At 43.4% G+C, this 15,141-nt stretch overlaps 2 protein-coding genes across 9 annotated transcripts in view; one reads left to right on the top strand and one right to left on the bottom strand.

The window, feature by feature from the left end:
• LOC109973481 (phosphoinositide 3-kinase regulatory subunit 5-like) overlaps positions 1 to 15,141 on the top strand; it is an 80,935-nt gene that overhangs the window by 43,872 nt on the left and 21,922 nt on the right. The window lies entirely within an intron of this gene.
• The window catches only part of ntn1b (netrin 1b), a 54,962-nt gene that overhangs the window by 31,531 nt on the left and 8,290 nt on the right, over positions 1 to 15,141 (bottom strand). The window lies entirely within an intron of this gene.

The raw sequence follows: 15,141 nt of genomic DNA, 5'->3' as shown, positions 1-15,141 counted from the left end.
ACCGTACAGTGAGCTGAGGCTTGTTTTGTCTGTGTGATCTGCACTGAAAGGAAAATATGCTCGGCTTCTTAGGAAACGGGGAAAGATGGAGTTCCAGCACAGTTGTTGTTTGTCCAGGACAATTAGTCTCTCATTGTGTATAATCCTGTACGGTGACTTGTATCATGAACTGATGACGTGCACCAGATCAAAAAGGGTCTCATCACCACCTTTTACAGATTACACAGCCATATTTTCATGACAAGTGTTGGTTTAGTGGCTGGGTGTTTCACAGACAGACACACGTGCAGAAACTAACTACTTGTTGTGAATGTGTCTGCAGGTTAGACAACACCACACGTTTATCTAAGGGCCTTGCTCTCACTGAGCTGTTACATCAAATATACTTTAGTCCAAGGTCTTACTGTAAAGCAGCTAGACATTAGACAGTGCTTGCGTAACACCTGTTCCGTATGTGTGGGTGATTTTTCACAAGAGTTCGTTGAAGTTCCTGAAGTGCCGACTACGCAGTGTGTACTTTTTATTTAGCTGAGTTTAAATTACAGCACTGGCTACTAAACAAATGATGCTTTATGTCACAGCCTGCATAGCCCGGACTTTGTACTAATGACGTAGTCTGCCACAATACTTGGTAACGGTCATTACCTCCGATGGATTAAAGGTGCAGTGTTTGAGCTGTAGAAGGATTTATTAGAAGAAACAGGCCATAGTAATAATAATAACATAATTATGTTTTCAATAATGTGTAATCACCAGTAAATAAGAATTGTTGTGTTTTCTTTTTCTTACAATGAGCCTTTTATATCTACATAGGAGTGGGTCCACTATCACGGAGGCCGCCATGTTGAGACGTTTCTTACAGTAGCCCAGAACGGACAAACCATAGAGTGACGTGAATTTTGCATTGAAGTAGCAGCTTTGATTTGAATACGGTTGGAAGAGGAAAAGAAGTAATGTTAGGAACAAGAAGAATCATTGTCGTGAGTTTACGAACTATAATTTGAATAAATGGAGGGTCATAGTTAAACTTGAATGTAACAAAAAGGAAGACAGCGTGAATCCCCGTTGTCAAAGAAGCAAAGACATGAAGAAACAGGATAACTGTGGTCAAGAGCCACTGATCAAACTCGATCAAGCCAGGCGCCGTTTAACTTTTGTTGCGCTTCTTTTCATGCAAGTGTGGTAAAGGTGCTAGGAGAAGCCAAGATGGACATTTAAAGTCTTGTAGAGTGTTTATTAATAGGCCTAATGAATATGACGGTAGTACTGCACATCCTAATATGTGTGTATCCATCCTTCTTGAAAAGGACACTGTGGTCAAGTGTGAGTCCAGCCTAAATCTCACACACTGAACCTTTAAATAAACAGGACATTAAAGCTGTTGTACATCCTCAGTTTGTCTCTAACACTGGTTTTGATTGTTAGATGACTCCTACACTGGATATGTTTCAGTTCCTCAGCATTTTATCATCACTGTAAGAACATGCATAGACCTGTTAGTTGTACAGGTACAGGTTTGTTCCCAGGAGTAGCCTACAATATATACAAAATAAACGATGCCGGTAGTGCGTTCCCTGTGAATATACTACATAATTAGATGATTGCTTCACAAAAAGAGAATCTCAACTGATCTAATGTGGTTTTGCAGCATGCCTCGCTAATAAGACTGATTATATTTTATTTTCTGTAAGGAGTTACTTTCTATGATCATGAAGACCTGACTGACGGTGGCTGATCAGATGGAGGGATATACTGTTTAATGTTCCACTGCTGGACAGAAGTCATTGTCATATACAGTTTCATACAGAGCAGTATCAGCTGCCGTGGCTCTAAAGTGATGCACTGAGACTAATCTTTATTGGAGCCAGTTCTCTTACACACAAGCATTGCTGTCACCCCACATTCGTGGAATTTCTCTGATGAAGCACATTTGACTCATTATTGCAGAGGCCTAAAAAAACAGGTGCCACGATCTGTCGTCCCTCACCTGCTTTCAGGCCTACTTCCCCCAGACGCACAGTAACTGTTTCGATCACACATTACTACAGCAGCTGTGATTTTGATGAGGACGAGGACAACAACAAAGAATTCCTCAGATGATGAATCACTTTACAAGTTTCCGGACTGCTTTTGATGATTTCACTAGAGTGAAAGAAAAACAGCTGGAGCTGATGCAGGGAGATTTCTGTTCACATAGAACAGAGCTCTGAGGAAAGCTTCATCAATAGCAACCCTGCCACCTCAGTGTCACATAAACAAACTGCATCAAAACAGTGCCAATATGAACATGATTTCAATATTTTCTTCTTTGATCAGGCCAAAAAAGAAATGGCATGTATGGCTGAGACAAACAACTAAGTTGGAACATGAGGAGTTGGTATAACATGGTTTTGATGAGACGTGTTAGAGGCAGGAGGCTGTGTGGAAAAACAAGAATACTGGGTCCACATGTGCACCTGTTGTGGACCTATCACACCATCCATCAGTTTGCTCCAGATTTCGTCTCTAAGACGACTACGTGCCAACCAAGGACAACATCAGATCTCTGGTTGGACATAATCATAGAAATCTGCTGCCCACTCACTGTGTTAGCACTGGTACTGGAAAGACTGAAACTGAAAACAAACCAATATGGTTTTCACATTTGGCTAAATACTGGGAGTACAGCGCATAGAGCTAGTTTAGGGCCAGGAACATTGCTCTTCAAAAGTCTGGCATGGGCCCAGCAAATTGGCCAGCAAGATGTCAGTGCAATTCCATCAACCTGGGCCTGGTGATTTTTCTACAGTCTGTAGGAAAGCTGACAAGGACCATTATCACTGTCCACTTCAGAACTGATACCAAGGCTAGCTGTATCTGCCTGGTTCTACTGGGACAGATGCCATGATGGCCAATTTGGCAGCAACACCTCTGTTACCTGTGGCGAGTTGTATCTGCTCTGCTACCACAACAGCACACATGGAAACACAATGGCCCATCATTCAGCTCACCTTTCACCTGTGAGGAGCTGCCAAACCACACCGGAGTGCACTTTGTGCCCTGAGACCAGATGAAAAGGTATAAGCCTGGCTAGTGACCTGTGTCATCCTCCTGATGAAAGACCTTCTAAAGCCACCTCACCCAAGCCTGAACACATTCTCATGGCTGCTGGTCACTATGTTTGTCCACCTTAAAATCATCTTTCCACTGTTTAGCCAGATGCTACATAACAGACTGAGTAGAAACACTGAAATAAATCTGAAAATGTAACTACGATTATATGAAATGGTCTTGTGTCTAAAGAGTTTCACATCTTTTCACAAGTCTGTTCAGATTCTGCAATACGGCATGTGATGCATCGAGGTGTCATAGTGTTTCTCCAGACCTCTTTACCCGACTACCTGGGTTCAAGGTCTTGTACTGGGCTGCATCACCCCTGCATCCTTAAAAGACACTAACACAATCAACTCAAATGGGAACATCTGTGGCTATGTTTGACCTGTGGCCTCCCGGGAATTTCCCTGTGGGTATTAAAGATAATAATGACTTTGTTTGGAAACGTCCTTTTTTACTGGTTTCAGAAAATATGGCATTAGAAATGTTTCCCACGCTAAACAGGATCTTATTTTTGTTGCTGTATTTTTCTGTGGGTGTCTTTATGCTACTGACCTCTCTCGTCTAGTAACAGAATATTTAAGATCAGTTTGCATGCACTTGATGAACAGTTGCATGTTTGTGTGTCTGTGGCCACATGACACTTTCTCTGCCATCTCTGCACGCTGCCTCTCTCAGTGTGGGAATAAGTCCCCACTGATTTGCAGGCCTTGTCTCGCCATGCAGCGTGCACTGATGTCATGGGAGGCGTTTCCTTTCTTTATGAGTGCAGCTCTGTGATCTCTGGTGGAGATCAATTAGCTGAGCAATCAGCCCGCCCCATGCTTTTGTGTTACTGCTCGTAAACCTTTTGGTTGCCTGGTGAACGGGTGAATGCACTGCCTCAGCACAAACAGCCACCCGAGTCAGCCTGGCCCTGGTAGTGCTCCAGGCTCCTGCTCAGTACAGTGTATGCCATGTGACCCCAGCTCACGCACTGGACCATTAGCCACTGTCATTTAAGATTAGCTGGTAATAATGTGTGTGGGTCATAGTAACGACCTGTTAGTGGGGACTCTGGTCATACTCCCTAACAGGATTTGATCTCCATAGACAGTATAGGCTAAACAAATCTGCTCTGGAAATTGTACTGTATTGTTTGCCTCATACCCTGTACATGTATCATCTAAAGCTTCACATACAGGAAAAAAGACCTGACATTTTCTAGCAGCGACATTTTGTAACTGTGCAATCAGTAATGACTGAAGTTATTCAGTCCCCTTTCTAAACAGCCGCTGCTCGGTGCTGCCAATGATAACACACCCTCACTTATGAATAATAAAGCATAATGACCAGCATATCTCAGCCTATTTATCCTCTTGTTGCAGGGCTGGGAGTGATCCGGGGGTGTACTGCTGGTTCAGTTTGCAGGAACATCCTGTATGCCATGTAATTGCAGCAGTCTTGCCTGGAATCATTGTTGTGTATCACTCGTTTTCTCTCACCCATTTGTCTCGTCTCTATACACTGTAAACGTGCTATAATTAAAGCAGCAATGTGGTAAAAAACTGGGAAGAAATAGCAGCACATGTGACAAAGAGAGACACAAAGGAGCACGTGTATTGGCTTTTTTATTCAGCTTTTCCTCAGATGTCCAGGGCTGTTCTCAGGCCTCTCTTACACCTGATCCTCCCCACATCAGAGGTCATTGTTTAGTTAAATCTTGACTTGTGTCACTTTATCAGAAGTGATGGCTGTTTCCTAAGCGACCACTGGAGGAAACAAGATTGGACTTAAAATGACCAATTAGAGCATAAAGCTGATGGATTGGTGTAGGAACAGGCAGGGTGTGGGGGTGTTGATGGGGCTTGCTTCCTCCTTACTCTGCGTGTGCATGAACAGCCATGTAACTGTCAACAATTAAACATGTCTGCTGTGTTTTTTTAGAACGTTCTCTCGAGTAACTGTCATAAAAACTAAATCATTTCTAATATATCTGTGTTTGGTCCCTTGTGTATTTTAACCTGTGAACCGAGTGCTCTGGCAGGGTGGATGCAGCCTGAGAGGAGTGCTGCGCCTTTCCTTCCTTTTCCTCAAGTTTATGGGAGAGGTGATGAAAAGAGCCATGGTCATTTTGCTTAATAAGCAAATTCTGTTCCTTCTGTTCTGTTTCTAAAGGAGGTTTTTACTCTACGTGGATAGGTGCGTTGTATTGTTGTAGTTTTTTTTTTTCCAGATGTGCCCCCAAAGCCTTAGGGACTCAATCACATGCGGTGTTCAGGTGTTACAGCTGACTTTAAGGTAACCTAAAATACTGTTACTTTCATTTTTAGCTAACAAAAGCCATGTCAACCTTTACCTATCACATTTAGCTAAATATTTAAGCTGTTTCTTTTAGCTAGCCATTTCAGCTGTGTATCCATTACCTTTAATTCTCGTTTCATTTTTATTTGCACTAATCTTATTTACTCTGTTTTAGTATTTTATTGTGATTTTATTCTGCCACTTTGGTCAGCTGGATGTTGTTTTTAAAGTGCTATATAAATAAATTTGATTTAATTTAAATTCTAACTAACTGTAAAGACCTACTTTTGGCTAACTATTTATCATCATTTTACTTTTAGCTAACACAAACCATTTAACCATTACACTTAGCTACCTAACATTTTCAAACGTTTAAATCCGTTACCTTTAGAAAAATATTTCAGCTGTTTACCATTAGCCTAATATAGCTAACCATGCCAGCTGTATCTGTTACTTACATTTTTAGCTAACAATAACAATTTAAATCGTTTAACCATCACTAGCTACAGTAACTCTTTCCGCTATTTCAGATGTTCATCCATTACTTTTATTCTTTAACTTTGAAATGAGCAGTTTCACAGTTTATGTAAAACGTTTCACAAACCGTTTTAACTCTATCCATTACATGTAGTTAACCATTTTAGCTGTGTTTCCTCAACTTTTAGCTACAGTAACTGTACCCTTGCTTAGAAATGACGGTTTGTTTAATTATTGTACGTGGATTTGGTGTCAGACAATCGAGCCATTGTCAACAAACAGCTGGAGCCTCTCTCATCAACACCCTTAGCAATGTTCTACATGACAAAATGACTTTTAAAACAAACAGCGCTAGATTCTTACATTAAACACCCCACCATGCCCTGCTGCCGTTAGTATACATCTTTATTTCCTTTATATTAAGCAGTATCACTCCAACATGACAAGCATCCTGTCACATCTGGAACATGAATGATCTCATTCCCGCCTGGCCCCAACACAATATCTCGTCCTACGCCTTGGTTAGTTTTCTCCTCAGTGTCGCCAGATGTGCTTCATACAGATTGTTTAAATTACTGTATATTTCATATTCCTTATGTATTATGAGTAATTTTGGATGATAGGCTTGAGAGCGTTGATAGGGTACAACTGGGAAATGTCGGAAGGTGATCTACTTATCCTAACTGGAATCACCAACTTGAGACTGACTTCAATAGTTTTACCATTTGACAATTTAGAGTAAACCTGGCATTACTGTACATGAATACAGCAGCTTGTGGTCGGAGAGTAGTCTCCCGACTAAACCTGCACTGAGCACCTGAACAGGACCAGGTCACTGTGGGACTTTGCTGGCATGTCAGGCTGAAGTCCAGATCTTCTCCACAGAGCAGGGAGGTTATTTTAACACCGTGGCACGCGGCTCCTCCACAGTCTTCCCTGTGGAGACGGAGGCAGGAAGCCACTTGGCTGTAAATCATAAAGCTGAGGTGACAAGCTATCGTTCTTGTACCATGTTTATTGTACTTTCCTCCCGTTTTCTCCCAGGGACTATTTATAACCAGCCATATCCTCATGTGTTTTTGGACTGCATCAAGACATTTAACCCTATAGTTCAGTTGTCAAAGATTGATTTTAAGGTGCAGGTGCCTTCAGGTTTTTATTCAGTTCATGTCCACTGAGTCCTGAAAATGCAGCACTGTGTAACTTTAATGTAACTTAATGAAGGACCCCTAAAGAACACCCCTCGGGGAAAATGGTTCAGTTTTCATTCATGGATGAAAAGTGTAGAACATTTCATCGTAGTTCTCATTTTCAAATATTATTTTTTGTTTAGTTTTAGTCTTATTTTCATTGTGAAAAATTCATTGTCAAACATTTTTTATCACAGCTTTTGCTGACAAAATGTTACTGAGGTTAGCTCTCAATGCAGTTGTTCATCAAACAGGCAAAGCATCTTTTTTTTGACAGTGGGTCAGTTTTAAATCCAGGTTGTAGTGGAACAAGAAGGAGCCACAGTGAGCTGCTAGCTCACACTAACCCAGCAACAGGCTGCAGCTTCTCAGCTCCTGCTGCTGTAGAAAGTAGTTATGCCAGTTGTTTGGTTGGTTGTATTATAAATTAATCCCAGTTTGCTGCACTATTAAACCACACTTGCATGCAGCCACACTGACAAGGATTTAAATCTTAAGGATTATAATTTTAAAAGGCCTGTACACTAAACCATTTTTAATTTGCTGGTTTGCATAAATCAGTTTAAATACTCTGTCCTGCAGCCTCTCTCTGTTTTACTGTTCTGTGCTGGGTGTCCATTGTTTTGGTATTGTCAGACATGTCCCTGCCACTCCAGATCATAAAGACACTGGGCTCTCCAGGGTCGTGTCAATCACAGTGTAATCTGACATGGTCTGTGGGCTCACTGCGCTGAGGTCATTCTTTTTCCCAGCTTAAGTGGGAACCAGATAAAAGTGTGCTATCTCTGACTCACTATCATGAAGAATTGAACCTCACTGTCTGTGTAAATAAACCACATACTGTAGCATTTACACATGCACACACCTACACGTGTACATGTCTGAGTTTGCATCACACTGAGAGGGAGGAAACCGCCTGGTGTACGTCTCAGAGCTCATCGGGAGAGGAAGGAAGTTACTTTCTGCTCCACACTAGCTGGACAAGAGATGAGAGGAGGGTGGGAACAAGTGGGCTGCTCCGTCTACATGCCCACTCAGACTGGGGGAGTTATGGAAGACTATGACGAAGCACAATCCTCTGCCCATGCATGATTCCCTGCTCCCAGTCTGACCAGGAGATCGGCCTCAATCACAAACACAGTGTGCTTTGGGGGAATGAATCCCAAGGTTTTCCCTCCTTTGAGAAGTCCTGAGATGTCCGGTAGCCAGAGTGTTTGCCTATCCTCTGTCTATCCTGCTGGATATCCCCTCAAATCCAATAAGTGGTTCCTCATTCTCTCTCAAAGGAGAACTAGTCACCGGGGTGAGCGCAGGAGGATGTAGAAATCCATTAAAGAGCAGTGCAGACCTTTCACAGAGGCCCTGCCAAATGTATATGGAAAAATAAATATGAAACGGGGCCTAGCAGCTCCATCTCCTTTTCAAGGAGGCCAGTTTGTCTACACTTTGTTTTAAAGCGTTGTGGAGATAAGTGGCTGTTAATGAAAAGAGGAGTGCAGTAATTAGAAGCTGACATTCCTGATGCTTGGTTTAAACAGTAGTCACATTTCATTTAAATAAAGGCATTGAGTTAATGGATGTGGAATTAGATTTTATTTTACAGAACAGAGATAGTACCCGTTAGAAGTTTGGACACCACCCTCTACGAGGCGGTGTTTTCATGGTATTGGGTGGCTTTTTTGACTGCACTTGAAGAAACTGTCAAAGTTCTTGACATTTTCCAGACTCACTGACCATCATGTCTTCAAGTAGTGACGGACTGTCATTTGTTTTACTTAGCTGACAGGTTCGTGCCATAATATGGATCAGTACAGTGGTCCAATAGGGCTGTTTGTTGGGTACCTACACTACCTCAGCACAACATGAGTACTGGTCTCCAGTGCATTAAAAAGACAAGAAATTCCACCAGTTAACCTTTGACCAGTCACACCTGTTAATCAAAAACCAGCCTGGTGACTCATGAAGCCGGTTAAAATGTGCACAGCTGTCATCAAGGCAAACAGCAGCTGCTTAGAGGAGCCTAAAGTGTGAAACAGTATTTGCTTTTGCACTTTTTTACTTACTACAAAATTCCTTATGTATTATTTCACAGATTCGATGTGTTCAGTATTAATCTGCAGTGTAGAAAAACCACTGAATGAGAAGGTGTGGCCAAAGTTTTGACCGTTTAAGGCTCCAAAGACAAACCACCACCCAGCAGGGCCTCGCCAGGGCAGCATCAGGTCTCCTCTGTTAGAGGGAGGAAACCTTCTCCTTCCAAACCAGATCCCCTCACTGTGTCCAACCATTTCATTTGTCACCCCCCTGTATTTCATATTTAAAGTAAAGCCTTTGCCAACTGGTTACTGTGTCAGTCTAATAAGGATCAAGACTTTGTTCAAGTCTAATTGATCCAGTTGTCAGTCGTTCCCTTTGTCTTGCAGTAAAAATCCCCCCTGTGTCGACAGCGCAGCAGGGATGATGGCACCAACCAAAGGAGCTTATGCGTTGCTTAATGCCGACACCGAGGAAGTGTGTTGTGTGTATGGGTGTGCTGTCACTGAACTGGCTGTGTCGGGTGAGGGCGCAGCAGGGGAGCTGGCTGAGGGTCTGAAGCTGAGCTGCGGAGCGTGTCACTCCGCTGGCCCATTAATCATTCCCAGCCTGCCCTGCTTCAGCGCCTCAGAGGGGCTGGATGCGCACACACTAGGTGGTCCTGATGCCACCCTGGAAGCCCTAGTCAGCCCCATGTGGACAGAAGGCGAACACAAAGCGCTGAGGATCCACGCATACGCACCGACATCTGCATCTATTTCAGCTTTGCTCAGTGAACAATGAGATGCACCTGAACAAACAAACATAAACAACCAAGAAAACAAACTATGTGGAGCTGTTCAGTGTCCACGTACTGTATCGTACAGTGTCTGTTGGGTGTGCACAGACAGACAGAGATGAGGCCCAAACAACAGCACACAACTCCCTGAGAGTACATCAGTAACGAACAGGGATGACAAGCAAAGCAACTAGCTTTGTTATTAAGTGTAAAAACGTTAGATCTTTCTATAGATTTCCAGGCGGTTATTGTGGGGTTCCCACTCTTAAAGCCAGGTGCATGTGGCCAGAAACAGCAAGTCCCACACAGAAAAACTGGCTGAACTCCAACAAAGGCCCAAAGATAAGTTTATACAAAGTGTAAGAAGTGATACAGTGACAGAATGTCAGCGTTTTGGTCAAAAGACCAAAGTTGTGCCTAAATTTTTCTAAAAAAACAACTTTTTTCACATCTGCAAACCACCGAACAGCAGAACGAGCTTCTTCAGTTTGCTGAAAAAGCCTGAATGAAACCTTTCTGGCTCAAACCCTCATGTCTGTCTTGAATTATGAGCTCAACAAAACAAAATCCTCAAAACATACAGCCTCTACCCAGAGGACACTGGATTGTAGCAGAGCAAATACATCTCTCTGATTTATCGTCTGGTTGTATACAAAGTCACTCAGGTTTATGTTGCAAGAAAGGCTGCAGGCGACAGTGAAGGCCAATTATAGACATATTGTTATGCACTAGTGGAGCTAAAGGATGTTTTAGCATCCTGTCAGAATGAGAACAAAGTTCATCTAACATGGGCTCAGTCACAGAAATGTAGGCTTTGGTTATACTGAGCACAAGTTTTGGACGATCTGTTGAAATATTAAGCAACACACTGGATCCCAGTGCCTTTATTATAATGACATCCAATTACTACAGTACATTATATATTTATTCCACTTATTTATTTAATAATAGAAGAAATTGTGTATAAACATGAAAAAGAAATTAAAAAGTTTTCATTTTTACCAAATGATCCAAAAAATGTGAACATCTCATTTCACTTTCAAGTCTCTGAGGAGTTTTCTGTCTATACTTTTAGGTTTCCTCCTTTTGTCAGTACGTTGTCTCTCTCTAATCATTTTCAAGCAGTTTTATATGTTGGTGTAGATGCTTCATTTGTATAGTTTCAACTACAAAGTAAATTTTATCCACATGTCAAATGGTCTCAGAACTACAGTAACGTAAAAACACTGTGCCGCCAACACCAAGTTGAATCAGCTACAGACAGATTTGTTCGCCTTTAACATATCTTAAGGTGAATCCCAGTTCCACTAATTGCATCCACGTTTCCTTCACTTGCATCTTTTCCTTGTGTCTTAGTCCTGCCCACATAAGATGCAAGTAGAAGCTGCGAGGAGAGAAGAACAAGGAGACATCCTTTCCTCTGATGTGACTCGTCCAATCACAAACTGCTTTCCAGTAAAGGGGCATGTCAGTCCGTAACAGACTTCTGCGAAGGATGCACTCGTGTGTCCTCAGTTATATCTCCTCCAGGCAGCCTCATGGTCATGGTGGACGGGAAATAAGGGATTTGATCCATCTTTAGTCAGTACAGACATGCTCCAGGCAGCCTCCTCGCTCCTCAGACCAGAAACAAGAGCTTCGTGATGTCCGTCATGGTGGACGGGAAATAAGGGAATTGATCCATCTTTAGTCAGTACAGACATCGACTGTAAAACGATGGACAGGCTAAGAGCCACCAGAAGTGAAGCCACTGTGATGTGATTGCCCCCTGGTTGCTGGTTGTAGTATAGGCCATAAACCCCGCCCCCTCCATGATAGTGGATAGCACATAAGCCAAACTAAAAACTCAGAGTACAAATCAAGAGGTCATTCCTGTGGTTGTGGGGAGATATTATCACACTGATGTATGTACAGGTGGTCAATGTTCTGATAAGGTTGTTGATGATATGAAAAGAGGCGTGTTTTAGTTGATTTGACCGCTTTGACTGGCGGTCAGGTGATGGCGGTCTACTTCTGGTTGCTACTGCTCCGAGTCTGCCTGCAAAAATGCAAGACAGCAGTCGCCATGTTCACGATATTTTGGCTTCACTTCAGTATGGTGGAGGGAAGCGCTGACGCCAGGTCCATTGTACATTTGCCAGATGTGCAGTCACGTGTGAAGCTGCTCCCAGTGATGTTTTGTATATGTAAACATTTATGAGGGTAGGGACTGAACTCAATGCTAACCTTTAGCATGGTTAGCATGATCGTTATAAAAAGAAACAACTACTGAATGTGTGTTACAGACACCGAGTTGACATCATGAGCGGGTTCTTCCAACAATGCATGCTGGGAATTCTGCTAGCTTTGTCTCTTTAAAAAGCTGATTCACTGATTTTTCACAGAGTGACATTGGTTCCACTTTTCAGCTGCTGGTTTCAGTCTGTCCTGATGGTTGAGCTCATATTATCACATCTCTTCATGTGCATAAGAAAAGCATGTGTGCGTCTGCTTCATATTATTTATTATCATTACTTTTGCCTCAGTGTCACTGCCGCCTGTGATTACCACCATTTGGTCCGTACTCGAGCTTCGACATGTTCTAGCTGAGTGAGACTCGTCCGTCCGTCTAATGCCCCTGATGGGATTTCTCTCCAGGCTGTCTGACTTTCCACGCTGCTGTAACACTAAAACTGTTCCTGGATGTAACCTGCAGCACACCTGCTTCCTATTAACCACTCCACATTTTCACCCTAGTGGGTTTTTTTACGTACTTGTGTTTATCCTCATTTTCCCCCTGTTCAACTCCTCTTTCCAGGTCATTGTTGTGAAAGGCAGTTTGCAGAGTTGTGTTCAGGTCTGGGGTCACTTAGCGCATGTGAAGATGGTACTGTTGTTAAGGTTACTGTGTACCCAAGGGAAAATGGCTGTTACCCCTGTTTTCACTAATGGGCATCCAAACAAACAACCCACAACAAGATCAAGATGCTCACAGTCACATTTATTTTGCATTTTCTCTGACGTTTTCCTCTGCTTGAGCAAAGTCTGTCCTAAATGTTCACTACTGGATGTTGGGGAATTTGGGCATATCACATTTTATCCATCCATCCATCCATCCATCCATTTTCTAAACCGCTTAGTCCCAAATGGGGTCACGGGGGGCTGGAGCCAATCCCAGCCAGCTGCAGGCGAGAGGCGGGGTACACCCTGGACAGGTCGCCAGTATATCACATTTTATTCACCCCCAAAAGAGAAATTTGACTTTGCCAACCAGAGAGGTCAAAGGTCAAAGCCTGCTGGTGAAGGCGCCTTTGCACAGGCGTGTCACTTGGTGTCAAAATGTCTCTCATCACCAAACCACCTTGATTCACATAACATCCTTACTGCGGTATGTTTGTTTTCATTGTACGGTTTCATTACTGTTTCATGAAATACAGGATGTTAACGTAATGAATTTAAGAATGAAACCCATCAAAACAGAAGTCAACGAAACAAAAACGATCCCAGAAATAGCAGCATCCTCTGGCTATCGTTGATCAAATTCACATGAAAAATCAAAAGCCTCAAATATGTCTCAGTTTACAGATTAAATGAAAAGGGCTGCCTCTGCCCACGGCGCTGGCACACACGGATGATCCACAGAGTAACAGAATAAAGGAGCCAAACCAGCAGAGGACGAGTGAGGCACATCTGACATCGTGCTTCATAGACATTGTTCTTTCCCATCACGTGAGTCGCTGCTGTGGAGCTGAAATCAGACCCAGATGGTGAGAAGGCCTGGCCCAACCTGGCAACCCAGGGGAGGCGCACTCACTGCCTGTTCAAGGCAGGATTATGCACCAATCCTCCGGTCTGTTTAAAGGGCTCCGAGCCGACATGGGGGGTCAGTGTTGACCCTCCTTATTTCCACCAGCAGATTTAGTAAAACTGTTCGGCCTCTGTGTAAAAGAGGGGAGGTGGCGTGGGAGTTGTGGGTGGAGCTGTGTTGGTTCTGTGACATAACAGGGGATGTTCCAGAAATGATTGACGGGTCTAGACCAGAGTCCCAACCAGCAGGTAACAGGGGAGACTGTACAGCTGCCCAGCCGCATTGAAAAATATGAACTCCTGAACACCACAGGCTGAGAGACAGTGGACAGTGTTTACACTTCTGCTGGTAGTGGGACAGACTTGACTAAACCAACACTTAGGTTCAGTTAAATGGAAAGATTGTAATTAACAGTGTTAAATAAAGCCACATTTGAAATTCTTGGCTGTTTGTGCACGTCTGACAAAAAAAGGCTTGGAACCATTAATGTGCTGTGGACTCATTAACCACATGGTCACCTGGATCTCTTACCATCAGACCTACTGGTTCTTTATGTTCTGATCTGCCTCTGCTTTTAGAGCAGTTGAAGATTGTACCAGTACGTGCCTCAGACTGGGAGCACAGCCAGCGGCCAGTTCATACAGTCATATCCTAATTCGGCTACCTTGGGTGGCAAACGTGTCAGCTCTTCCTCAAAGATTTCTGTTGTAATGAACACCACATACTTTGAGCGGAGCACAAAACAAAATGCCTTCTAGCAGGACAGATGGCGTCGCCGTCAAAGATACACAGACTTTACCCAGTTGATGAAACAACAAGTCTCGAGCACATCTGAAGCCAGAGAGAAGCTTGTCAACCACACACAGGTGGAGCTGCTGTGCAGGGGAGTGCACCCCAAAATCAAGGAAGCAGCACTGACTGAACCATCTGACTCGGAGCCGTTGTGCAACACAAAATGGCAAAACAGAGCTGAACCAGTGCAAAATTACACGTGAGAGTGACTGAAGCTACCATTTTCAACTCGCCTCGAAACCCACTTGGCAAGCAGACGTTTCCCACAGTTCCCTTCACAGCCCATCAGTCAGGCCGGAGAGGAGCGGGGGCCTGACTGTCAGGGGTCAGTGCTGCGCTGCACATGGAGAGAATGTGAAGCAGCTGCCTGGGACGGTGCGGCCTGATGTGTTTCCCAGCCCAGTGCAGCCCTGAACGTCGATGTCTACAGCTGTGGTCAAACGTGATCATGCACTGGTGTTTGCATGTTCAACCATGGCTATGTGTGGAAACGTTTTATGGGGGGATGGGGGTCATAACTGGAAGGTTAATAGACGTGTAAAGTCACATGGTTCATGATGATAATAATAAACTGTACATTATTAGTAGTTATAATGTTTGTTCAATGAAATAAACAGCTTTAACCTCTAGAGTCCTGAGCTTTGGAAACCCAAGCTGTGCGGTCCTCATATGAGGACGCAGGGACTCTAGAGGTTATATATTCATAT

This window comes from Monopterus albus, unplaced genomic scaffold (assembly GCF_001952655.1).
Source record: "Monopterus albus unplaced genomic scaffold, M_albus_1.0 scaffold292.1, whole genome shotgun sequence".
NCBI classification, from domain to species: domain Eukaryota; kingdom Metazoa; phylum Chordata; class Actinopteri; order Synbranchiformes; family Synbranchidae; genus Monopterus; species Monopterus albus.
Note: the sequence above shows the minus strand (reverse complement) of the source record. Positions and strands in the feature narration are given on the sequence as shown.